We start from the raw sequence: 26,957 nt of genomic DNA on the forward strand, positions 1-26,957 counted from the left end.
CTCTTAAAGGGCTGGCACACAAACTGAACTTAATAGGTCCTACTTCCTCCAATCTCCAGTGTCATGGTGAGGCTCTGGGGGACCCAGACACATATGTGGAGCAACTAGATTATCTGGCATCAGGGCAGGAACTTGGTGGCGGCTTCCTCCCAGATGAGGGTGCTGGCAGGGGTCATTGTTCCTGTGCTGGGACCTCCCTGGTCACAGGGCTGGCTGGCAGCCATATCTGTTTGCTCTTCCCTGGTAATTCCTTGAGACCCTGTCCCATCCAATTTGCAGCCCCACCCAACCTGTTTGCAGTGGATTTTGCATATGAATTGCCTATCCTTCCTCGGGCTTCAGACTTTGCTAAAATCTCTCAAACAAACTGCAGCTGGCTCAGTATGCCCCAAACCTATCAATAAGAGGCCCAAGACCTGGCACTTGCATGAGCCTGCCTTGCTTCACAGCTGGGCCTTGCCTGGGCACCTCCAAGCCCAATACAAATAGCTCCTACAGGGTGGCCCCAGGCAGTGGCTGACTTTGCACCTCCCTGGAGGCCCTAGAGCCAGTGCACTTGGTGGACAGCTTCAGACCATAGCAGATTACAACTCTGCACATCCATAAATGACACACTCAAGAGGCGGACTCAGTGAGCACTAAAGCCCCACTGAAGCAAGTCCTGCTCCACAGGGGTGTCTCTTGCACAACAGCTCTCCCACTGTAGTCACAGCTGGTCCTCACAGCCAATTGGCCTGGTGGTCAATTCCTCCCAGTGACACCAACAGCAGTAATGGCTCAACTACAAAACTGTGCACACAGCCCTCACAGGGATGCACCTAGAGTGTCCAATTCAGGTGACTGGGGAGGCTGAGCCACTGGGTCCTACAGAATACCTACTACACAAGGCCACTCTACCAATTCCAGGAGACATAGCAGCTGTACCTAATACATAGAAACAAACACAGGGAGGCAGTTAAAACAGGGAGACAAGGAAACATGTCACAAATGAAAGAAATGGAAACAAGCAAACTTTTGGATACAGAACCATGGTTATAAGATTACTCAAGGATCTTCATGAGACTTTCAAAGATCTTAGTGAGAAAGTCAAAGACATGAAAAAGGGCCAGTCAGAAATTAAGCATACACTAACTGAAATAAAGAATAATTTACAGGGAAACTACAGTAGAGTAGAGGATGCCAAGAATCAAACCAGCTATTTGGAATATGAGGAAGCCAAAAGCACCCAATATGAAGAGTAAAAAGATAAAAGAATCCAAAAATATGAAGATAGTGTAAGGAGCCTCTAGGACAACTCCAAGTGAACCAACATTTGCATTATGGGGATGCCAGAAAGAGATGAGAGCAAGATATTGAAAACTTATTTGAAGAAACAATGACAGAAAACTTCCCCTACCTGGTGAAAGAAATAGACTTACATATCCAGGAAGTGCAGAGAGTCTCAAACAAGAGGAACCCAAAGAGGCCCGCATCAAGACACATTATAATTAAAATGCCAAGGGCTAAAGACAAAGAGAGAATCTTAAAAGCAGCAAGAGAAAAGCAGTTAGTTACTACAAGGGAGCTCCCATACAACTATCAGCTGATTTCTCAACAGATACTATGCAGGCCAGAAGGAAGTGGTAAGAAATATTCAAAGTGATGAACAGCAAGGACCTATAACAGGGGTGGGCAAACTTTTTGACTTGAGGGCCACAATGGGTTCTTAAACTGGACTGGAGGGCCGGAACAAAAGCATGGATGGAGTGTTTGTGTGAACTAATATAAATTCAAAGTAAACATCATTACATAAAAGTGTACGGTCTTTTTTTTTATTTCAATAGTTTTATTCATTTCAAACATTTTAACAATAAGAATGTAAACACTAATTATTATAATTTGAAACTTCAAAAAATGGAGGAATCATAGCACAATTACATACCTTATATTGAAGATGGCAAAGGCAAAATAAAATTGCCTAACAAAGGAAAGGTACAAAAGCCTTTCAAATTAAACTTAAATATAATAAAATAATTTAAAACTAAAACAAATAGAAAAGAACAAAATGTGTAAACAGTAAATTAAACATTTTCTTTAGTGCAACTTCCAAATTATGCCCGGGACGTAGATGTAGATGGCAATGTAGACTGGGTTGAAAGGTTTTTGGTCTTTAAAACATCAACTTCAGTGGGAACAGTGTTGTTGGTCTCCTTTTTAGCTAATGCTCTGATACTATGCTCTCCAGGGGCGTGTCTCCCTACATCACCACGATAACGATAACGATAACGTGTCTACGCATTCCCAGGGTGATGTCGGGGGACGCGTCCGCGGGCATTACAAGGAGCCTCTGGAAGATTGAGAGGTTGTTTCTTCTACTGAATGGGCGGATATAAATCCGCCCACTCAGAAGAAGGAGCTGCGGCCGTGTTTCCCGACGTTGCCATGTTAACACTGCTGCTGGTGAAGGAGCGGAGGGGAGAGCAAGAGAACCCTCCGCTCTTTCGGCTCCGCGGGCCGGATAGAACAGCCAAACGGGCCAGATCCGGCCCGCGGGCCTAGTGTGCCCATGGCTGAACTATAACCAAGATTACTCTACCCAGCAAAGCTCTCATTTAGAATTGAAGGTCAGATAAAGAGCTTCACAGACAAGAAAAAGCTAAAGGAATTCATCACCACCAAATCAGTATTACATGAAATGTTGAAGGGTTTTCTTTAAAAAGAAGAGATTAAAAAATATGAACAATAAAATGGCAACAAATGTATTATATCTATTAACATTTGAATCTAAAAATCAAAGTAAACAAACAAAAATCTAATGGAAATAATCTGGTGAATAAAATAGAATCAGAGGTATGGGAGCATGGAACAGACTGATGAATCTCAGAGGGAAGGACGCAGCGGGAGGGAAGAGATTAACCAAATATCTTATGTATGGACACAGACAGTAGGGCGATGAAGGCCTGGGGTGGGGTGGGAACCGGGTGGAGGGGGGCAATGGGGGAGGAAAGGGAGACATCTGTGATACTCCCAACAATAAATATTTTTTAAAAAATCAATGGAGAAATATCCTCAGGTGAGGATTAACAAAAATTAATTAATTAATTAATTAATTAAGATTCACTCTAATGTGCATCTGAAGAATTGCTTCTTGTCAGTATCACCTTTACAATACATTTGTTTCACAAATGTTTATATTCTGGCCCCCTTTTAGTCACTGGATACATAGCAGTAAACAAAACAGAGAAAAACTCCTACACTTTACATATGTGAGAAGAAAGTCTCAGGTTCCTTGGCAGTATCAACTTATTAAAAGTAAATACATTGCATTTATTGGCAATGTCACTTCATAAATTCAATTTAAAAAAAGTAAACACAGTACATAAAAGATTACTAAAATCCAAAGAAATTCTGGCTTCCACAGTCAGACTGTCCATTTCTTTCTGGATGGCACCCTCTTGGAAGGAAGGACTGACAGGCATTCATCTCCAAACTTCTCTTTTGCCCAGACTGATGTTTGTTAAACCCTTCAATGACTTGTTGTAGCCATGGGTTATCCAGTTCTGGACAAAGAAAATCTGGATCCTTAGAATGTTTCCTTTATATAAATGATAAACAATTTTTTGGGTTTACCTGATTGTCCATATGCAACAATCATTTATTAAACTTCTCTAGTATGAGAAAAATTAGTTTTAGTAATTGCAATTTAATCAAGTCAAGTAAGGAAATATTCTTACATTGTCAAACTTACGATGGTCTTTTACGTACAATGCTATAGAAGGGCACATGTTATGGAGTAAACTGGGAGAAGCCCAGGCAAGTCCCATCTATCCATATTCTGTTCTCATTACCCCCAATTTATCTCTTCTACCCAGATGTCTTGCTGAAGAAAAATAATCTACCATTGAACTAGTTCTTACTTTGTACTGAATTGCTTTCTCTAGGTATTATTTTTAAAGTATGCAGACATTTTTTGGAAGAGTATCATACTCTGCTAACAGTCACTGCATTCAGAGATTGAAGGGAAACCACATTTACAGGATTCAAACTGCATGCTAGGCACTTTACATGTCACATTGTTTCATTCCTACAATGATCTCTAAAAGCAGGTTTTCTCATCTTATTGATGAGAAATCTAGGATCCAGAGAGTTTAAATGACAACCTCCCACATCACACAGCCCTCAATGCTAGAGCCAACAGTAAAATGTGACCTTTCTCTCTCTTAATCTGCATTCATTTATCAAATCCCTTTTCTCTGTGGTACACACAACCTAAGGATAGCCTTGAGAGTGATGACTGCAGACAAGAGGATTAAAAGTGAAAGGTAAGAGCAGAGAAATGAAATGAGAGACAAAAAGGAAACATTTTGCTGACTTCCAGTTTTATCTGAGGTCAGATTCATCACCGGGCTACATTCTTACTGCTTTGATAACATTCCTGGTTATCAGAAATACTGACTTTGCAGGACCTTACAGGTCATCTAGCCCAACCCACCATTAAAAGCTTTTTCAGTCATTAACACACTTTATTACTATTGGTAATCTCGGAAGGCGTGTCCTTGACTGGACAAGTGAGAACATTTATCTGAACCATGATTTTCCACTATCTCATCACAGCTTGTCTAAAGCGATTTGACTTTTAAAAAAATATGAGTTCTTTACATCTATTTAGCATTTCTCAGTTGTCAAATGCCTTCACATACACTATGTCCTTTGAACTCTCATTTCTGTGATGTAGGGCGCGGGATTGTTAATATTGTGGCAAGAGTCCAAATCTGGGTCAGGTAGGTCTGGATTCATCTACCCACTCAGCAATATACTAGCCATGTTGAACCTCAGGAGAACATTTACTAGGTGTACCAGTTAATAATGCAGATTTTTTTCAATAGATGGAGTTACACATATGTTGATATATATGCAATTTGATATGTATGCTATTTTGTTGTATTGACAGCAAGCTTCAAAACTTTATATGTCAAATTTGCTGAAGGTGTTTACATCATAGATATTTTTATGCTTAAAAAGGTCAAATTTTGTGCCAAAAAACAACATTTGCGGAAAGTTTTAGTTCATTATTTTGAAGAAAAAGTTATTGTTTACTACGGGAAGCTTATGGTGAACATGCTCCATCTCAAGATACTTGTGAACACTGGTTTAAACGCTTTAAAAGTTATGATTTCGATGTGAAAGACAAAGAACGTCCAGGTCAACCGAAAAAGTTTGAAAACCAACAATTACAAGCATTATTGGATGAAGATGCGTGTCAAACTCAAAAACAACTTGAAGAAAGATCAAATGTTGCTCAGCAAACTATTTCTGATCGTTTACAAGCAATGGGAAACATTTTAAAGGAAAATGGGTGCTACATCAACTGAACGAAAGACAAATGGAAAACTGAAAAGTCATCAGTAAAATGTTGCTTCCATGGCACGAAAGAAAGTCTTTTTTGCATAGAATTGTGACTGGCGATACAAAGTGGATTTATTTTGAGAATCCCAAAGGCACAAAATCATGGGCTGATCCAAGTCAACCATCAACATTGACTGCAAGGCCAAATTGCTTTGGAAAGAAGACAATGCTCTGTGTTTGGTGGGATCAGGAAGGTGTGGTGTATTATGAGCTTCTAAAGCCAGGTGAAACTGTTAATACTGATCGCTACCGACAACAAATTATCAATTTGAACCACGCTTTGATCATGAAACGACCAGAATGTGCCAGAAGACATGGCAAAATAATTTTGCTTCATGATAACGCACCATCACACTTTAACTTCAAAGCCAGTTAAAGTCATGTTAAAAGATCTTGCCTAGATTTTTTAAAGGAAAGAAATGGGGAAAAAAATAGATACAGAGGCAAAGAAGCATTGAACAGACTGTCAAACTACAGTGGGAAGGCAGGGGAGGTTGGGGGCGGGGGCTGTAAGAGATCAACCGAAGGACTTGTACGCATGCATATAAGCATAACCAATGGATACAAGACACTGGGGAGGGGGTTGCAGGTAAAGGCATGTACTGAGGGGTAGGGGAGGCCGGGGGGAGGTCAATGGGGGAAAAAAAAAAGGAGACATATGTACTACTATTTGTAATACTTCAAACAATTAAAAAAATAATAATAATAAAAGATCTTGCCTAAGAAGTATTAACCCACCCACCGTATTCACCAGACCTTGCTCCTTCAGATTACCACTTGTTCCGATCGATGGCACACGCACTTTCTGAGCAGCACTTCAAAACATATGAAGAAGTGGAAAATTGGGTCTCTGAATGGTTTGCCTCAAAACAAGAAAAGTTCTATTGGGACGGTCTCCACAAATCACCTGAAAGATGGGGAAAGATGTAGCTTGTGATGGACATTACTTTGAATAAAGCACTTTTGATGTTTCTCTTGAAATTATCATGTTTTCTTTGATTACAAAATCCGCATTATTAACCGGTGCACCTTTGAAGCTTCTTCTGGAAAGTTGCCTTTTTCTTTAAACCTCCAAGTCCTCATCTGTAAAATGGGGACAATAATATCTCCTCCATGAGGCTGAACTTAAGTGAAGCCACTTATGTAAAGTGTTTGCTGATAGCGGTTGGTTGCTTTTCTCCTCCCACCTCTTTTTACTGGCAAGGAACTGCTGGTGAAAAGAGATAAAGTAACTTTTCCAAGATAAAACGGCCAGCAACTGGTGAATGGTGGCCAAGCCCTCTGGGCTCTTTGTACTGTAGCATCCTGCTGGAATAACTTTCTCTTCCTCCTCTGTCCTTTTGATTGTACACACCTCACCTTTTTACCTAACTCCGGATTTCTTTGTAGTGCAAATTCTTCCTCCTTTTCTCCATGCCAGGCCTTCTGCTCTGCTTTCCTCTTACTAGTTTCTGTACATAATGCCTCTTGCTAGTTACCTGTGTGTGTTTATATGCTCTTTGGAAGTTTAGGACAAATGATCAGGGTATTGTCAGCCATGTCCCTCAAATGTGAAATCTGGTTCTCGTAGAGGAGGTAGAGCAGCTGTGGTGGCATCATGGCAGGTGGTCTCTGAGTTCCCTGGCTTCGGTGCCTGAGTGTGACACGCTACCTTCTGGATTTTGATTACTGCTCCCACAGCACTGAAGCTTCCCAGTACTCCTCTAACAAACTGTGATTTAAATAACTCTACACTCAGCCTTTCACATATCCTTGTAACACATTGAACCATTGCAGTCCAGTGGGAACCCTTAAATAAATCGCTGCTAAAGGAGCCAGGGCTTTTAAAGAGGTCATTCTTCCATGGCTATACAGAAATACATGCAAGTCTTAAAAATGTTATTTAGGTCATTTGAAATGCATGGTCACATTGTTGCACTGTAATGAAAAATAAATGAGTAGGCAAACAGATTTATAACACAGCATGCATACATAAAATGTAGAACACATGATACAAAGATACTAGTTGTGGAGGGCAGGAAGGGACTAGACCTCGGGGTCTAGAGTCAGAGTAGAAAAATTTAAAACAACCACTTGGAAAGGTCACCCCCCGCAGGCACTATAGAACTCCCCGTTCCATAAATAAAAGAAATAGTTTCTGCCTGACCACCACTCCCCTACCTGCCAGAGGCATTACAGAGCTGTCTCTGTAACAAACAACCCATATAGGGAAAGGTCCGGTGTAGAACTTCCTCACTGCACGAGCGAACCATATTAGGAAAAGTCCAGGACAAAGGGGTCCCACATTCGCGGGTCATTCAAAGGGGCCAATCAGGGAATGCCAGGCCAACGGTTATAGAGGGAAGGGGTATGAAGGAAGGGACTGCCCCTTTCAACGGCGCTCCCGCCACGGCACTTGCCTGCTGCTGCGTCAGCTACGGCGGGGCCCAGATTCGAATCTGCAATAAACTTTTCCCTGTTTGATCCAATTGGTCTCGGTGGTCTATCTCTGGGGGACGCGCTCCGTTACATTTGGAGGCCCCAGCGAGATAGCACTAAGGGGGCTTCTCGTTAAGCCCCTTCAAATCTCACCCCGTCCTCCGGAGCTCCGCAACGTTCCTGTCCCTGCCTGCGCGGTACCGGTAAGTCAGGCCTGTTTCGTTTTCGTATTTCTGGTCTGGTCTGGTCTGGTTTGGTATGGTACGTACCTCAGTAGTGAACTAAGGGAGGCGGGACGCCGCAAAACTCCCTGTTCACAGCCAAAGTGGTGACAACCACTGAGGCCCGGTTACAGGTCTATTGAGGAACCTGGTCTGGTTGTATGAATGGTTGATGAAGTGACTGTGCAGCCGCGGCTGATTGTGTGGGAAGTGTTGTTTGTCGGCCTCTTGTTTTGTTTTGCTTCTTTGGCTCTTTACAGTGTGTGGAGAATAGGGTCGAGGGCTAAGATGGGTCAGGGAGGCAGTAAAACCGGCCCATTGAGCCCCCTTGAGTGTATGATAAAGAACTTTACTGACTTCAGGAAGAGAGGGGAGAGCTACGGGGTGTCGGTAGATGCTTTCACCCTTCGGAGATTCTGTGAATTAGAATGGCCAACGTTTGGGGTTGATTGGCCTTCAACAGGGACCCTAGACATGGGACCCTGTACGGGAGTCCGGCGTGTAGTTTATGGCAATCCCGGACACCCGAACCAAATTCCTTACATCGACATCTGGATTGATGTCCTGTTTGATAACCCCAAATGGCTGAAGGATTGTGGTTGCCCCAAGTCTAGAGAAAAATTGGGAAAGAGACCCACTAGGTCTATCCTAGTGGTGAAGTCACCCGGGGAGCGCAGCGGGAAACCACTGCGGGCCCCCTCGGCTCCCCCGATTTTGGACGCCCCGGAGGAGGACCCGATCCCGGGACCAAGAGCTCCCCGTCCGCCTCCCTACGTGGCCGCAGCCGACTCAGCCACCACCGCTGGGTCTCGGGAGGAGCCCCGAACCAAGAGAGAGTATCCACCTTTGCCACAGGGAGGTGCGGCTGGACCGGACCTCCCGATGGCGCCCGATTCTTCCACCTTGCAGGGGGAGTCCCACCCCAATGACTTCCCCCTGAGCCCTCCCCATACTAGGTCAGGAGCCCTTTTTGGTGACAACCGACCAGTGGCACAACTCCCCCTGAGAGAGGTAGGAGAGACAGACTCTCGCGGCGTCCACCTAAGGACTTATGTTCCGTTCACCACCTCCGACCTTTATAATTGGAAGAATCAGAACCCCCCTTTTTCCCAGAACTCACAAGGGCTGATAACTCTTCTGGAGTCTGTTTTCTATACCCACCAGCCCACATGGGACGATTGCCAACAGCTTTTAAATACCCTCTTCACGTCGGAAGAGAGAGAGAGGATAAAGACAGAAGGAAGGAAGCCAGAACTGGCACAGTCACCAAGTCTGCCCAGAAAGCTCAAAAACTAAATGAATCTTATTTCTGACACCTGCCGCCACCCAGTCTTAATCAGTGGTGGAGGAATGGTCTCAGAACTGTTTGTCTCAATTGGCCATTTAAGTTTAATATGGTTAATGATTACAATGCATTGTAAAACCTTTAGAAGAAAAGGAAAATATTTTGTGGGCCACTTGGTCCTTTTGTGTGTGGCAACTCTCAAGTTATTGGTTCTAAAATCAGTACTTTTTAATGGAAACACACTCAAGCAGAGGGGCTTTTCAGAGAGGTCAGAAAGTCTGATTGCAGTGTAAGGGTCACCGGTTCCCCCACGCCACCTTCGCGGGCAGGAGGCAAGCGCTTTTCCCAGTGGACTGCAGATGAAAACGCCTCGGTGGGAGCACCTCCATTCGCCACCTGGGACCGAGCTGCGCTCCCTGCCTCCACCCACCCGGTAGCTGGAGGCGGTGGCGAAGAGGGAAATTCCCTTGTGACCCCCTGCGCCCCAATGAGACCCAAGAAACCCCGGTGACTCCTTGGACACTTTTCACCGTGTTCTGTTAGGGGGCTTAAAGAGGGCAGCTAGAAATTCCCCCATTCCCCTTTTCAGGCTTATCAGAAACTGAGATCTTTTATCTTTAGAAAGAATGTGGCAGTTTGAATTTCAAGCGGCTGGAGGCCTGGGAACCGCATGCTGGGCCTGTTCTCTCCTCCCTCTACCTTTTCTAAATATTTTAAAATAATAGAAGGCTTGAGGCATGGTTATACATTTTTGAAGGACGTAGAAAGAAGGTTTGAAGGCTAATTTGAAATTGTGACATCTGTGAAGGTTTGTGTATGTGAGGAGAAGGAAAAGAGAATGTAGAAAGAAAGAAAAGGCCAGTAGCAAACAGGAAGGAATTAGTATGCCTATTGTAGGAAGCAGGGGCACTGAAAAAGAGAATGTCCTGGCAGGTTAGCCAGGGAAGCAAAAGGGGAGACTCAGACTCCAAGGATCTTTAACTTAGAGGAAGAGGACTGTCGGGGCCAGGGCTCCTTTCCATTAAGCCCCCAGGAGCCCAGGGTAACCTTACAAGTGGGGGGCAAACCTGTTAGTTTCCTGGTGGACACTGGGGCAGTCTATTCAGTCTTGACAGAGCCGATGGGACCCGTTACCTCTAAGAAGACATCAGTCCAGGGAGCCTGCCTGTTTTCCTTGGACATCAAAAAGGACTGTGGACCTCGGAAGGAACACGGTAATGCATTCATTTCTGGTCATGCCAGAATGCCCATACCCCCTGCTTGGACGTGACCGCCTACAGAAGCTACAAGCCACCATATCCTTTGAGGGGGACAGAGCACACCTCACCGTGGATCCAAGGAACCCAGGTCCGGTTATATCCTCCCCCGCCTGTATTCTTTTAACCTGTCCTCTCTCAGAGGAATATCTCTTGCAGGAAACGGAAAAAGCGACACCAGGGGAAAAGCATAAGCCCACTACCTACCTGGAGGAGTTACAACGTCTCTATCCCATGGTCTGGGCAGAAAACAACCCCCGCCCCCGGGGTTGGCAAGTCATCAAGCTCCTGTAGTAGTCCAATTGCAAGCCACCGCCACTCCAGCCCGGGTACTGGGGGAACACAGCCGCTGAACTGGACCGAAGTGGAACAACGGGCCTTTGAGGAGCTAAAGAAGGCTCTCGTCTCAGCACCTGCCCTAGCCTTGCCAGACGTCACGAAGCCCTTCCACCTCTACGTGAGTGAGGTAAGGGGCATTGCCAAAGGGGTTCTCACTCAGACTCTAGGTCCCTGGAAGAGACCTGTTGCCTATCTAAGAGACTAGACCCCGTGGCAGCAGGGCGGCCAGCGTGCCTCCGGGCAGTGGCCACCACAGCATTGCTGGTAAAGGAGGCAGAAAAGCTGACTCTGGGCCAGGAACTAGCCCTGACAACACCCCATGCTGTGGAGGCCCTCCTTCGAGGTGCTCCGGAGAGATGGATGTCAAACACCAGGATCACCCAGTGCCAAGCTCTTCTCCTGGACCAGCCCCGTATCCGTTTCCATAAGACACTGTCCATCAGCCCTGCCAGCCTGCTTCCAGATGATGATCCGGAGGAACCCATTCATGACTGCATAGAGGTAACAGACGCAGTACAAACGGCTCGCCCAGACCTGACAGATGTCCCACTATCATCACCAGACAAGGTACTGTTCACGGATGGGAGCAGTTATGTTCAGATGGGATCCGATATGCAGGGGCAGCGGTAGTCACCCTGGACCACACCATTTGGGCGCAGTCCCTGAATAGGGGACATCAGTACAAAAAGCTAAACTTTTGGCCTTAATCCAGGCCCTTCGATGGGGACACAGTGCCATCCACCGGGAAAGAGGGTTACCAACTTCAGCCAGAAAGGACATTAAAAATAGGGAAGAGATTTTAGCCTTGTTAGAGGCCATCTGGCTCCCAAGGGCAGTTGCAATAGTGCACTGCACAGGACATCAGAAAGGGGAGACAACTGAAGCCAGAGGAAATAGAGCCGCAGACCAAACTGCCAAGGAAGCCACCCAAAAACCAGTGGGGCCTTTTACAAGTCTTAGTAACCTTGCCGGATCCGGACCTACCACAGACCCCCTCCTACACCAAACAAGAGGAGGAATTGGCAGAACAGAAGCAAGCCGTCAAAGGACCACATGGTTGGTGGACCCTACCAGATGACAGACTGTTGGTCCCAGAGGCTCTAGGTCAGTCGTTAGTTGCCCAGTTACACCAGGCTACCCACCTAGGCGTCACCAAGACTTCTGAACTTCTGCAAGGCAGGTACTACATACCAAGCTTAGATAAGATAATTAAAAGCATAGTCACTAGAAGTACTGTCTGTGCACAGGTAAATGCTAAGCAAGGTAAGAGGGTCCCCCTGGGAATTCGGGCCCTGGGGGAAATTCCCCAGGAGAGCATTGGGAGGTGGATTTCACAGAGATTAAGCCACCAGCTTCAGGGTACAAGTACCTGCTAGTTCTTATAGACACCTTCTCGGGTTGGGTTGAAGAATACCCCACTAAGACCTAGATTCGGGCTGCCAGTAGTCATAGGATCAGATAACGGCCCGCCTTTGTAGATCTCAAAGTATAGCTCAAGCCATAGGCATAAATTAGAAACTCCATTGTGCATACTGGCCACAAAGTTCAGGATAGGCATGAGCAGGACTCTTAAAAAAGGAGTTTAACTAAATTTGTCCTAGGAACCGGTGAAAACTGGACCAACCTCCTGCCCTTCACCCTCTTATGGGCCAGGTGTACCCCCTACCGGGAGGGGTTCCCCCCCTTTTTTTGAGATCATGTTTAGTAGACCTCCCCGCATCCTTCCCAGGGTCAGGGAGAAACTGAAAACTAGAATTCATAACCATTCCTTGCTCAAGTCCTTACAGGCTCTGCAATATACCCAGAGAGCCACCCATAAGCTTGTTTGAAACACACTGCCAGTGCCCACCGCGGACCCTGTACATCCCTTCCAGCCCGGGGACTCGGTGTGGGTAAAGAAGTTCACTGCCCAAGCACTCACCCCAACCTAAAAGGGACGCTACACTGTTATCCTGAGCACGCCCACGGCTGTTAAAGTAGACGGCGTCCAGACCTGGCTACACCACTCCCAGCTCCTGCATCAAGAAATGGCCTGGATCCTGGCAACCAGCGGCCTCACCAGTGAAATCCCTAGCCTGGGCTCCACGCAGGCCAGAAGGAGACTCGATGCCTGCAGGAGGGGAACTGAACTTCAGTGATGACAGTACTAATGGGGACCGTGGTACTAGGGGCCTTGCCCTACAGGAACGATGCTGTTTCTAAGCCAACAAGTCGGGGATTGTTCGAGATAAGATCAAGACCCTTCAAGAAGACCGACTTAATGGCTTCCTCCCCTACCTCCTTCCTTTCCTGGGCCCCTTATCCTGGTTACTGTTAGTACTATCAATCGGTCCATGCCTCTTCAGGTCTTTAGTCAACATGATACAGGCTAGGACCCAGGACCTTAAAATTATGGTCCTCCGGTCCCACTATCAAAATCTAACAATAGAAGAGGAAGAGACAGAGGAATCAAGGATTTGATTCCCCGATAAGACCAGTAGGGAATGTGGAGGGCAGGAAGGGACTAGACCTCGGGGTCTAGAGTCAGAGTAGAAAAATTTAAAACAACCACTTGGAAAGGTCACCCCCCGCAGGCACTATAGAACTCCCCGTTCCATAAATAAAAGAAATAGTTTCTGCCTGACCACCACTCCCCTACCTGCCAGAGGCATTACAGAGCTGTCTCTGTAACAAACAACCCATATAGGGAAAGGTCCGGTGTAGAACTTCCTCACTGCACGAGCGAACCATATTAGGAAAAGTCCAGGACAAAGGGGCCCCACATTCGCGGGTCATTCAAAGGGGCCTATCAGGGAATGCCAGGCCAATGGTTATAGAGGGAAGGGGTATAAAGGAAGGGACTGCCCCTTTCAACGGCGCTCCCGCCACGGCACTTGCCTGCTGCTGCGTCAGCTACGGCGGGGCCCAGATTCGAATCTGCAATAAACTTTTTCCCTGTTTGATCCAATTGGTCTCGGTGATCTATCTCCGGGGGACGCGCTCCGTTACACTAGTCACTCATTTCCTTGATCGTAAATTCAAGTAGTACAATTAGAATATTACCCAACCCAAAGAAAATATAGTAGCATAGATCTGCAAGAATTCTAGAGAGATCATCTGTCAACCTACCTATCTCTTTGCAAGCAGAAGAAATGTCTAAACTAATCAGAGTTGAGAGTTAATGTTCTCTTATTGAAAACCTTGATTCTGCTCTGAATCTTGTTTATATACTGAATAGTGTTTTCTTACCACCAACAAACAACCCTTTGGGAATCCCCACAAACAAGAAGGATCATATTTGTTTTTTCAGGGAAGGCTTTAGGAATATGATTTTAGGGAACTTGTCAAGGGACTCAGTGTCAGCCCCTCAAGTCCATGGCAGACTATTCCTGGGAGGCTTCCCCTTTCCCTGTCCTGGCGGGGTCCTCCAGGGCTTGCCTACTGAGGCCTAACTTGTGCTAGGCTGATTGCCTGCTGGATGTCTCTTTTCCATAGGACCATTGGCAAGTTCCGGAGATCTTAGTTTTCTGGGAAGGCAGAACAAAAATAAATTTAGCTGTTGGTAAGAGTTCTACACTCTTCTGGATCCCCACTAGAACTCAGGCTCACATGGTCAATTGCAAGCCAGCTTCACTCTTATACTTAATCTGTTCTCCACAAAGCACCAGCTGATCTCTGAGAAAATGAGAGAAGAGCAGGGGGAAGGACAAACTGTGCAGGGAGTGACAGGCTGGTCTTCTTCTTCTTTTTTTAATATATTTTATTGATATTTTACAGAGAGTAAGGGAGAGGGATAGAGAGCTAGAAACATCGATGAGAGAGAAACATCGATCAGCTGCCTCCTGCACACCTCCCACTGGGGATGTGCCTGCAACCAAGGTACATGCCCTTGACTGGAATCGAACCCGGGACCCTTCAGTCCGCAGGCCGACGCTCTATCCACTGAGCCAAACCGGTTTCGGCAAGGCTGGTCTTCTTGATACGGTGCTTAGTCCAGCATGCCCCTCCACGTGCCCTTGCGATTCCTCACGCTGGACCCCCCCTCACATTGATCAGAACAAGAAAATCAAATCAAGTCAGAGGAGAGCAAAGCCAACCCACAGCCCACATATGGAGCACGGAGGACACAAAGAGCCTTTTCTGGACCCTGCCTGGTGTTCCACCATGCTTGGCACACTCTTAACTTCTCTACACAGTTGCCAAAATTCATGTGAAAGGGCAACTGGAGTTTATCCCCCTTTTCCTGGTTCTCATCTCTCCAGAAAAAATACAAAGTTTTGTGAAGTAACAAAATGTCAACATTCCCCAAAGCAGTTTTAAAATGTGGTTATAAACAACACTGTAGGAAAGAGGGAAAAACACATATGTACAAATAGGTGGCTTCCCTGTTTTGTGACTGATTATAGAAAAAGAAATTTAATTTTATTTTTTTCTGTGAAAAGAGAGGGGAAGGGAATAGGTAAATACTCAGCCTTAAGAATTGGAATTGACAACCCCACCAAGGCAAGCCCTGTCCTAACCAGGAGCTGCTTACCTCTATCCAGTAGAGAAATTCCACCCCAGGGACTTCCCAAGGTCCCATTGGCCCGAGACTCTAACATCCACTGTCTGTGGACCCAGCCACTGGGCTCAGAGCTGATTTTTGGACACAAGTGCTTGTTCCTAGTCTGTAAGTCTAGTTAGAGCCCCATTAATATCTTAGTGTTTTTATAAACATGAATGCACATTTTCAGTCTTTCATCTTCCCTTATTTCTATGCATAGACTGCCTCATTTTACTGGTTAGGGCCTGGGATTTTGTCAGCTTCTGCCTGATCCAACCCAGCCTACAAGCTCACACCAAGCTCATTATCAGTATTCTTGGCCTTGCCTCTCAGGAACTTCCTGTTTATTAACCTAGCTCCATAAGCTTTGAACCAGTTTCTACATGGCTGTTTCACTTGGTTTGACTACCAGAAACGCACATATACATGCCCTAGCAAAATGGCAGCTCACTCTAGTTTCTTTGTTACTCTAGACCAGTGGTCGGCAAACTCATTAGTCAACAGAGCCAAATATCAACAGTACAACGATTGAAATTTCTTTTGAGAGCCCCAAAAAACCGACTTCTGCACATGGGCCACGAAGTTTCAATCGCACTGTACGTGTGTGCCCGCACATGGTATTTTGTGGAAGAGCCACACTCAAGGGGCCAAAGAGCCGCATGTGGCTCGCGAGCCGCGGTATGCTGACCACTGCTCTAGACTAATCTTTTATTGATGCTTCTTCAGAAATCATTTAGTTCTCATTGTTTCTCACTTCAACTCCCTTATTATTGCTTTCAAGCAAGAGACTAGCACACCTGGTCTTTGATGATGACTGATTGCCAGCAGAGTTAAGAATGCAGGGTCATAACAACAGTATTCGCAGCTGGATTCTCTGTCTAGATTCCAGTAGTTCCAACTGGACTATTAGTGATCCAAATCTTGCACTTAATTTCCCCAAAGGGAAAACTGAATTGGGTGCATATTAGAATGCTGGGTCTGCCATAACAAAATACCATAGAATGGGTGGCTTAAACAACAGGAATTTTTTTCCTCATTGTTCTGGAGGCTAGAAGTCCAAGATCAAGGTGTCAGTAGGTTTGATTTCCTCTGAAGCTCCTTCTCTCCTTGGCTGGCAGATGCCTCCTCTCACTGTGTCCTCACATGGCCTTTCCTTAATGTGGGCCCCCATGGTGTGTCTCTGTGTATATCTAAATTTCTTCTTGCAATAACACCAGTCCGATTGGATTAGGGCCCACTCTAACTGCCTTTATTTAACTTGATCACCTCTTTAAAGGGACTATCTCCAAATACAGTCACATTCTGAGACACTAGGGGTTAAGGCTTCAACATATAAATTGGGGGATGAGGAGGAAGAGCACAATTCAGCCTATAACAGGTGGATTTTCTATATGAGGTGACCTCACGGGGCAGATTTTATGCCACACTACCTCAGAGGCAGTTGCGGTGTCTGGCTCATGGGTGGCTGCCTTTGATGGGCATCAGTGCCTGGTGAAGCCAATTATGATGAGGGCACTGAGCTGGTTTCACTCAAAACATGACATAAGTAATAGCAACTGACACAGGAAAGAACCGGTTTGGGCCACTTTCCTTAAAAGGTAACTTCAGGTGGGGCAGGTGCATTCTTGGACTTCTGTAGCACAGGCTGAGAATCCATGTGGCTGCCTGCTGCTGGCAGCATATCAGATGCTCCCTTCCTCCCATCTGCCCAGGTCTCAGCCTCTGGGATCTAAAACTGGGATTGTGTCCTCTGTGCCCAACCTCCTTTGGGCCCTCTCCAGCTTGAAACCAGTTTCTACATGGCTGTCTCACCTGGTTTGACTACTAAAAAAACACACACATGCCCTGGCAAAATGGCAGCTCTCTCTAGTTTCTTTTCCTTATTACTCTAGATTCATCTTCCATTAATGCTTCTTCATAAATGATTTAGTTCTCTTTGTTTATGACTTCAGTTCAACTCCCTCATTACTGCTTTCAAATGTTTTCCTCTTAGCTCGCGAATCTCATGACTTGTTTTCCAGGTCACACTTGACTTGGCCCCCAGTACCTCTCTACCCATCTGCTCCCCTGAAGTAGTACCCTTTCTGATCAGTCTATGACATGAACAGAAGTCATATTTTTTGGAAGGCCCCTAAAGTTATATGTGGAATATATATATATTGATTGATTGATTTCAGAGAAGAAGGGAGAGGGAGAGAGAGATAGAAACATCAGTGATGAGAGAGAAACATTATTGGCTGTCTCCTGCATGCCCCCTACTAGGGATCAAGCCCACAACCCAGGCATGTGTCCTTGACCGGCCTTGAACCTGGGACCCTTCAGTCCCCAGGCCAAAACTCTATCCACTGAGCCAAACCAACTAGGGCAAATGTGGATTTTTGACTGTGTCAGCATCCCCCATGTTGCTCAAGGGTTAAGTGTGTGTGTGTGTGTGTGTGTGTGTGTGTGTGTGTGTGTGTGTGTATTATGCAAAATGAGAAATTGTTTTATGTGATTATGGAGGCTGAGAAGTCCAATGATCTGCTGTCTGTGATCTAGAGACTAAGGAAAGCCAGTGGTATAGTTTAGTGCAAATCCAAGGCGTGAGAACCAGGGGAGCCATGGTGTAAATCCAAGTCCATGGACAGGAGAAGATGAAATGAGATGTTCCAGCTCAAGCAGTGAGGCAGGATAAAAGGGGGAAATTCCTTCTTTTGCCTTTTGTTCTATCCAGGCCCCAATGCCTGGATGATGCTCAGTCACGCTGGGGAGGGCCATCTGCTTCACTGAGTCCCTTGATTCCAAAGCTAAACTTTACCAGAAAAACCTTCACAGACACACCCAGAAATAATGTTTAATCTGGGCACAGCATGACCAGTCAAGTTGACCCGTAAAATTAGCTATTCTGGTGGCCTTTCTGGGTTTCCACCTGTCTGAGAAGGATAAGACTGTGTCATCCTCCTGTGCATCTGGATAATGCCTATATTATCTCTGTAGACATAGATAATTTATTTGGCAATCTGCTCCCTTAGGCATAACAGGAGTTAGTCAGACCCATGCTGGGGATGGGGAGAGAGAGGGACAAATGAGACTCTTTTTAGAAGCACTGATCATGTGGCTAGTTATGACTAGGTAGAGAAGCTTGAGCCCCAAAGACCTGGACTTCTGTCATAGTGACCTGAACCTGGGCAGACAGCTGCCTTTTCTCCAGGGGGACCTCGTAGCCTGCTCCCCTCCTGGCGTTCAGATGACCCAGGAGTACACATTCTGCCCCCACAGAGCGGACAGCCAAGGAGCTGCCCCCTCCCTTGGCTTTCAGTTACAGCCTCTTGCCAGGCTTGGCCCCAGGGCAGCTTTTAGTCTAAACTTAGTTGCTTCTGATAGGTCCTGGTGCTGTTTGAAAGGAAAAAAACAAGTGAGCTGAGATCCCACCTGCTAACCAGGCCTGACTGCAGCACTTGGTGAGAGCTGATACCTGTTCTTATTTATCCATTTGTCCAAGAGACCCAGCATTCTTAAAGCTGAATCTTTGAAGGGAGTAGCCAGGCCTACAGAATCATGTTTATTCTTTGAGGAAGGGTAGATGGCATTTCCCTGAAAAGCTTGGCTCTGTGGGCTCCACTGTCCAGTAGAGGACATTTGGCCTGTCCTTCAGGACTCTGAGAGAGTATAGGTATTTAGATATTTAGGCTGGCTCTGAAAAAAACTGAAGAACCATCTGATGACACATCCCTGGGTCTCCTTAGTCTGTCAGGGTAACCCAAATCCTATAGTGATGTTTCTTTGAAGTTGCAAGGCCACCACTTTATCATAAATTTTCGAAGGAGTACAGTTATAGCTGGTCTTCAACCTAAGTTGTCAAAAAATGCCTTTCAAGTTGTTTTGATCATGTTTTTGTCTGTCAGTCTTCTTTCCCCTTGGAGAATGCCCATCCCTCACACTGTGTGGTTCTGAGGAAAGCTACAAATCACAGGGCCCTGCCCCTCAGTCAGTCACAGTCCCCAGTCAGACTGTCTCTCCCAGGTATTTGAATTTGGAGTGAACACAGAGTCATTGGGCTTTCCCAAAAAACTGTCACACCAGAGGAAGGCAGCACCTCCCTTGTGTTATGGAGGGGGAAACTGAAACTCAGAAGATTAAATATCTTGCTTGAGTTCCCTCATTAGTAAATGGAGAAACAGGATCTGAACCCAGGTCTGTGCAACCCCAAAGCCCATAATCATTCTGTTGATTAAAATAGTCTCCATATACAAAATACAGATTTCCACTTTATACAATGGAAAAATTAGGGGAAATGACTCTAGTGCTTACCCACTTCATTTCCTGAGTTAGAGGCAGAAACACATATGAGATTCAGTTGTTTCTCATTTATATGCATGATATCAAGATTTTTATCTCCCTATCTTGCTGTGCAATTGCAAGAATCAGCTTATCACTGTGTCCCTCACACATCCTATTAGCCAATGAAGGTTTTTCAGTCTTTTTCCTTGCATGCTTTTCTCAGATCTCAGGTCTGCCTTCTTCTTCACCTCCATTTAACAGGCACTGTCCTACGCATGTCTCTTTTCTCCCAAATCGTTCTTTTCTCAACAAATTATGGTGCCCACTGGATTCTCCCCCGCCCCTCTCTCCCCCCAAACTGCCTATAAAAGCAGGCTGGAAGCTAGAGTATCCCTGTAAATACTGAAACTGTTTTGTCATTAGACATCACGCTTTAACCAAATAAAGCATGTCTGCTCAGGGTACTGGAACCGCTTCAGAGATGGTTTATTTTCCCGTGACCTGCAAGCTTCTTTCTTCATGATGAATCAGCACAGCTGCTTTACCCTCAGTGTTTTAGCAATAACAAGGCACAGGCTGTCAAGCCTCAGCCCATAAATGACTCTAAATGCACCAATTATTCTACTACTTTTTCGGCGAATGTCTCCTGATTTCAATGCTCTGTTCTAGGCAGTTATACACATCAATAAATGTTGCTGAAAGCTCACGGAATTTGAAAAGCATTTGATTTCTTCTGTGTGCTGCATACTTGAGAAAACCCAACCCAACCAAACAAACAATTCTTAATGTGAAAATCACATTATTTTCATAATTCTCAAAGGGAAAACTTAAATACAGTATCAACCTCATTCAATTAGCCCAGAAACGCATGTCAAGCTGTTTCTGTGAAGATAAACTCCAGAGGAAAAGACCCGCTTGACATACCTCTCTTAGATTTGAAAAAACACTTTCACTGCTGTGTAGCCACATGCCTTAATGTACTTAGAAGCAATGGAAGATGTGCTGTAATTTAACATAACGTCAGCACAATTATTTTCTCTTTGGAGCCTAGGGGTCATGATCAGATATGCTTGGGTTAATTCTTGCTATCACTTCTCTGTTTCTGCTATGGACTCCATCAACTCCTCCACCCGCCTTTTTGTTTTAAGTGCCTGCCTTTCTAGGCACTGTGGGAGGGAGAAACAAGAAATAACAAAGGGCCTCTCAATACCAGTAATGTAAGCAGATTGTATCACTGGTGGCTGGAGCCTGAAGAGAATTTCAATTTTAGCAGAAGCAGACGGAAATAGGCTTTTAAAATCCTTTCTAACCTGCTTGGGAGCTGGCTGCCCACTTTTGCGTATCTCCTAGCAACTGAGCCCCTTCCTCCCTGGCACTGCTGCTGTCCACTGGGCCAGGCTTGGGAAGTCAGCCTCTCGCTGCTTCCCGTAGCAGAGGAAAAGGATGTCACCCAGGGAACGGGGGTGAGCATTTGGAGAAATTGCTAAATGGTCTGTAAATTCACAGTGAGGGTGACAATCTAAATGGGGCCACCTCACACATTTTTCAGGGGATCTTGGGATTTAAATTCATCCTTCTGCTTCCTTTCAATAATAGCTTGCACACATGGAATGCTTTGTAATTTCACAAAACAGTTTTGCACCCATTACCTCATGCAGTTCCTCACAAGGGCCTTGAGAGACCTCTATCTATATTGAGGGAAAAACATGGGGAAATTGTATAAGTTCATTTTTAGTTTATTTTAAATGACCCAAGAAGAAATTCCAGGTCATTCAATTTTTGTAAGATTTAACAAAAGTGGAGAGGCCTGGCTGGTGTGGCTCAGTTGGTTAGAGTGTCTTCCTGTGCATCAAAGAGTCACAGGTTAGAATCCCGGTAGGGGCATGTGTGGGAGGCAACCAATCTCTCTCTCTCTCATCAATCAATTGTTATAATAAACTAGAGGCCCGGTGCATGAAATTCGTGCACGGGGGTGGGGGGTGTCCCTCAGCCCAGCCTGCACCCTCTCCAATCTGGGACCCCTCGAGGGATGTCCGACTGCCTGTTTAAGCCCACTGGGATCGGACTTAAACGGGCAGTCAGACATTCCTCTCACAATCCAGGACTGCTGGCTCCCAACTGCTCGCCTGCCTGCCTTCCTGATTGCCCCTAACCGCTTCTGCCTGCCAGCCTGATCACCCCCTAACCACTCCCCTGCCAGCCTATTTGCCCCTAACTGCCCTCCCCTGCAGGCCTGGTCACCCCTAACTGCCCTCCCCTGTAGGCCAGGTCACCCCTAACTTCCCTCCCCTGCAGGCCTGGTCACCCCTAACTGCTCTCCCCTGCAGGCCTGGTCCCCCACAACTGCTCTCCCCTGCAGGCCTGGGTCCCTCCCAACTGCCTTTCCCTGCAGGCCTGGTCACCCCCAACTTCCCTCCTCTGCCGGCTTGGTCACCCCTAACTGCCCTCCCCTGCAGGCTTGATCGCCCCCAACTGCCCTCCCTTGCTGGCCATCTTGTGTTCACATGGGGGCAGCCATCTTGTGTGTTGGAGTGATGGTCAATCTGCATATTACTCTTTTATTAGATAAGATAGAGGCCTGGTGCACCGGTGGGGGCCAGCTGGTTTGCCCTGAAGGGTGTCCCGGATCAGGGTGGGGGTTCCCTTGGGGCATGGAGTGGCCTGGGCGAGGGGCCTGTGGTGGTTTGCAGGCCAGCCACGCCCCCTGGCAACCCAAGCAGAGGCCCTGGTATCTGGGGTTTATTTATCTTCTACAATTGAAACTTTGTAGCCTGAAGCGGAGCCAAGCCTTCTGCTTGCTCTGTGGCAGCAGCCATTTTTTGGGGGGATTTATGTATCTTCTATAATTGAAATGTTGTAGCCTTAAGCGGAGGCCTGGGCCAGCCAGGGTGTGCAGAAAGCTTGGCTTTCTCCATCACCAGGGGCAACCCTAGCCTCCTTCTCTTTCCAGCTCCGTGGCTGCCGCCATTTCTGTTTGGGTTTATGTATCTTCTATCATTGAAACTTTGTAGCCTTGAGTGGAGGCCTAGGCCGGCAAGGGCAGGCAGAAAGCTTGGCTTCCTCCATTGCTGGGGAAACCCAAGCCTTCCTCCTGCTGTCTGTGGCTGTAGCCATCTTGGTTGGGTTTATTTGCATATTTGCTCCTGATTGGCTGGTGGGTGTGGCTGGTGGGCGTGGCTTGTTGGTGTAGCAGAGTGATGGTTAATTTGCATATTACTCTTTTTTTAAAATAAATCTTTTTTTTTAATATATTTTATTGATATTTTACAGAGAGGAAGGGAGAGGGATAGAGAGCTAGAAACATCGATGAGAGAGAAACATCGATCAGCTGCCTCCTGCACACCCCCCACTGGGGATGTGCCCGCAACCAAGGTACATGCCCTTGACCGGAATCGAACCCGGGACCCTTCAGTCCGCAGGCCGACGCTCTATCCACTGAGCCAAACCGGTTTCGGCTAAAATAAATCTTTATTGTTCAGATTATTACAGGTGTTCCTCTTTTTTTTTCCCCCCATAGCTCCCCTCCACCTGATTCCCCACCCCACCCCACCCCATGCCCTTACCCCCCGCCACTGTCTTCATCCATAGGTGTAAGATTTTTGTCCAATCTCTTCCCACACCCCTCACACCTCCTTCCCCCTGAGAATTGTCAGTGCACTCCCTTTCTATGCCCCTGATTCTATTATATTCACCAGTCCATTCTGTTCTTCAGATTTTTTATTCACTTGATTTTTAGATTCACTTGTTGGTAGGTATGTATTTGATATCATTTTGTTGTTCCTAATTTTTATCTTTACCTTTTTCTTCTTCTTCCTCTTCTTAAAGAATACCCTTCAGCATTTCATGTAATCCTGGTTTGGTGGTGATGAACTCCTTTAGCTTTTTCTTGTCTGTGAAGCTCTTTATCTGACCTTCAACTCTGAATGATAGCTTTGCTGGGTAGAGTAATCTTGGTTGTAGGTTCTTACTGTTCATCACTTTGAATATTTCTTTCCACTCCCTTCTGGCCTGCATAGTTTCTGCCGAGAAATCAGCTGACAGTCGTATGGGTCCTCCCTTATAGGTAACTAACCATTTTTCTCTTGCTGCTTTCAAGATTCTCTCTTTGTCTTTTGCCCTTGGCATTTTAATTATCATGTGTCTTGGTGTGGTCCTCTTTGGATTCCTCTTGTATGGGGTTCTGTGCACTTCCTGAACTTGTAAGTCTATTTCTTTCACCAGGTAGGGAAAGTTTTCTGTCATTATTTCTTCTAATAGGTTTTCAATATTTTGCTCTCTCTCTTCTTCTGGCACCCCAAAAATTCGGATGTTGGTACGCTTAAAGTTGTCCCAGAGGCTCCTTACACTATCTTCATATTTTTGGATTCTTTTTTCTTTTTGTTTTTCTGGTTGGGTGTTTTTTGTTTCCTCATATTTCAGATCTTTGGTTTGATTCTTGGGGTCCTTTGATCTACAGTTGAATTTCTGTATATTCTTTATTTCAGACAGTGTATGCTTAATTTCTGACTGGTCCTTTTCCATTTTTTTGGCATTCTCATTAAGATCCTTAAAGGTCTCACTAAGTTCCTCAGCGGTTTTTAGAAGATTCTTGAGTAACCTTATAAATGTGGTTCTGAACTCTATGTCGTCCAGTAGTTTGCTTTCCTCCATTTCTTTCATTCGTGACATGTTTCTTTGTCTCCGCATTTTGGTTGCTTCCCTGTGTTGATAGAGTGGCTTTGTGTGGTAGGTGACCTATAGGGGCCAGTAGCTCAGCCTCCCCAATCACCTGAGGAGGACGCTCTTGGTACACCCCCTTGTGGGCTGAGTGCAAATTCTTGGTGTAGTTAAGCCTTGATTGCTGTTGGTACACTGGGAGGAATTGACCTCCAGGCCAATTGGCTGTGAGGACCAGCTGTGTCTATAATGGAAGAACTGCTGTGCTGGAGACACGCTTATGGTGCAGGACTTGTTTCAGTGGGGCTTTGGTGCTCACTGAGTCTGCCTCTTGAATGTGTCACTTATGGATGTGAGGAGTTGAAATCTGGTGTCTCACACTGACCACTAGGTACACTGGCTTCTGGATCTCCAATGGGGTGCAGGTCAGCTACTGTCTGAGGCCACCCAGCAGGAGCTACAGCGAGAACTACAGTTTTCTCCTCTTTGCTTGGAGTTTGGAGGTTTTGGAGCTGTCTGACCCAGGCTGCAAGTTTGCTAGGTTAAGCTGCGATAGGGCAGGCCATTCATATGCTAAAGCCGCTGCTTGGAGCTTGGGTGGGTTTGTAGGTTGTGTGGGGCAGGGTCTCAGGGCATCACTAGGCTAGGGCGTGGCAAACAGCTATGGCTGCCAGTTAGCCGGCTCTGTGTCTCCGACCGTGTCCCCGCGTCCCACGCCCCAGCACAGTAAACAATTATTCCTGCACGCAGCCCTGCAAGCAAGCCACTCTCACTTTCTGACCCTATGGCAGACAGTCCAGCTTCTCCCCATAGGAGTTTGGGTCCCCTGAGTCTCCCCAGAAACTGGAGTTCGGAGTAATCTGGAGCTTATCTCCCTTCGGGTTGAAAAAAGCAGCGCTCCCAGTCGCCCGCCGCCAGCCCGATTCGCGCGCCTCCGTACTTCAGCTTTTCAGTGCTTGTGCACGTCTCACTGCTCTTTTCTCTTTCCTTCTAGTTGTAGAACTTCCACTCAGCCAGCTTTCCCGTGGTTCTGGGTGATAGACGTTTTGTCTTTTAGTTGTAGTTTTGAAATTGTTGTGCGAGGCAGCGGTTTAGGTGTTGACCTATGCCGCCATCTTGGATCCTCCCCCATATTACTCTTTTATTAGATAGGATAAGGGCTAAGTTTCTATGACATCTCATCAACATTATAAAGAAATGATGTTAAACAAAACACTGTTTTTCAGGTTCTGCTGTACTCATTATTAGAAAGAATATTGAACCACAAGATGGTCACTGGATCCGGCTTTGCTAACGACTGGGGATTGCTACTGAATTGTAGCCACAGAGGAAAACTTTCAGGGAAAAAATGATATTGTCCCTTGTGAAATGTCAATGCTAATTCTCAGGGTTAAAAAAGAAAAGAAAAGGAAGAGTACAAGCTCCTTCACAAACCAGGGTACTGTAGGCCAGAGGTAACTCCTCTTCTGTCTGGAGATGCAGAAAAAATTGTAGTATTTCATACCATAGGTGGCCAGGAGGCTTTCTTGAAGAAAAAGTGCTTCTATGTAAAAACTTTTCAGTTTGAGGTAGTCCCATTTGTTTATTTTTTTCTCTTGTTTCCTTTGCCAGAGGAGATATATCAGAAAAAAATATTGCTATGAGAAATGTGAGATATTTTATTGCCTTTGTTTTCTTCTAGAATTTTATGGTTTCAAGTCTTACATTTAAATCTTCAACCCATTTTGAGTTTATTCTTGTACATAGTGTAAGGAGATGGTCTACTTTAATTTTTATGCACATATCTGTACAATTTTCCCAATACCATTTATTGAATAGACTGCCTTTACCCCATTGTATGTTCTTGCTTCCTTTGTCAAATATTAATTGACCATATAGATGTGGGTTTATTTCTGGGCTCTCTGTTCTGTTCCATTGATCTATATTTCTGTTTTTATGCCAGTACCATACTATTTGATTACTATGACCTTATAGTATAGTTTGATATCGTGTAGTTTGATACCCCCAACTTTATTCTTCTTTCTTAATATTCCTGAGGCTATTTGTTGTTGTTTTTGTGGTTTCATATAAATTTTTTGGATTACTTGTTCTAGTTCTGTGAAATATACATTGGTATCTTGACAAGGATTGCGTTGAATCTATAGATTGCTTTGGGTAGTATGGACATTTTAATTATGTTAATTCTTTCTACCCATGAACACAATATATACTTTCATTTATTTGTATTTTATTTGTCTTCTTTCTTCAGTGCCTTACAGTTTTCTGAGTACAGGTCTTTTACCTCCTTGGTTAAATTTATTTCTAGAGTGTTTTTTTGTGTGTGTAATTGTAAGGAAATCATAAAAGAAAAGAAAAGAATAAAACCTAATAATGGGAGAACATATTTGCCAATGATACATCTAAGGAGTTAATACCCAAAATTTATAAAGAACTCATACTACTCAACACCAAAAACAAAACAAAACATAAAAACAACAACAACAAAAAAACCAACACAGCCCTAACCCGTTTGGCTCAGTGGATAGAGCATCGGACTGCGGACTGAAGGGTCCTGGGTTCGATTCCGGTCAAGGGCATGTACCCTGGTTGCGGGCACACCCCCAGTAGAGGGTGTG

The sequence above is a fragment of the Plecotus auritus genome (genome assembly GCF_963455305.1).
Source record: "Plecotus auritus genome assembly, chromosome: 1".
NCBI lineage: Eukaryota > Metazoa > Chordata > Mammalia > Chiroptera > Vespertilionidae > Plecotus > Plecotus auritus.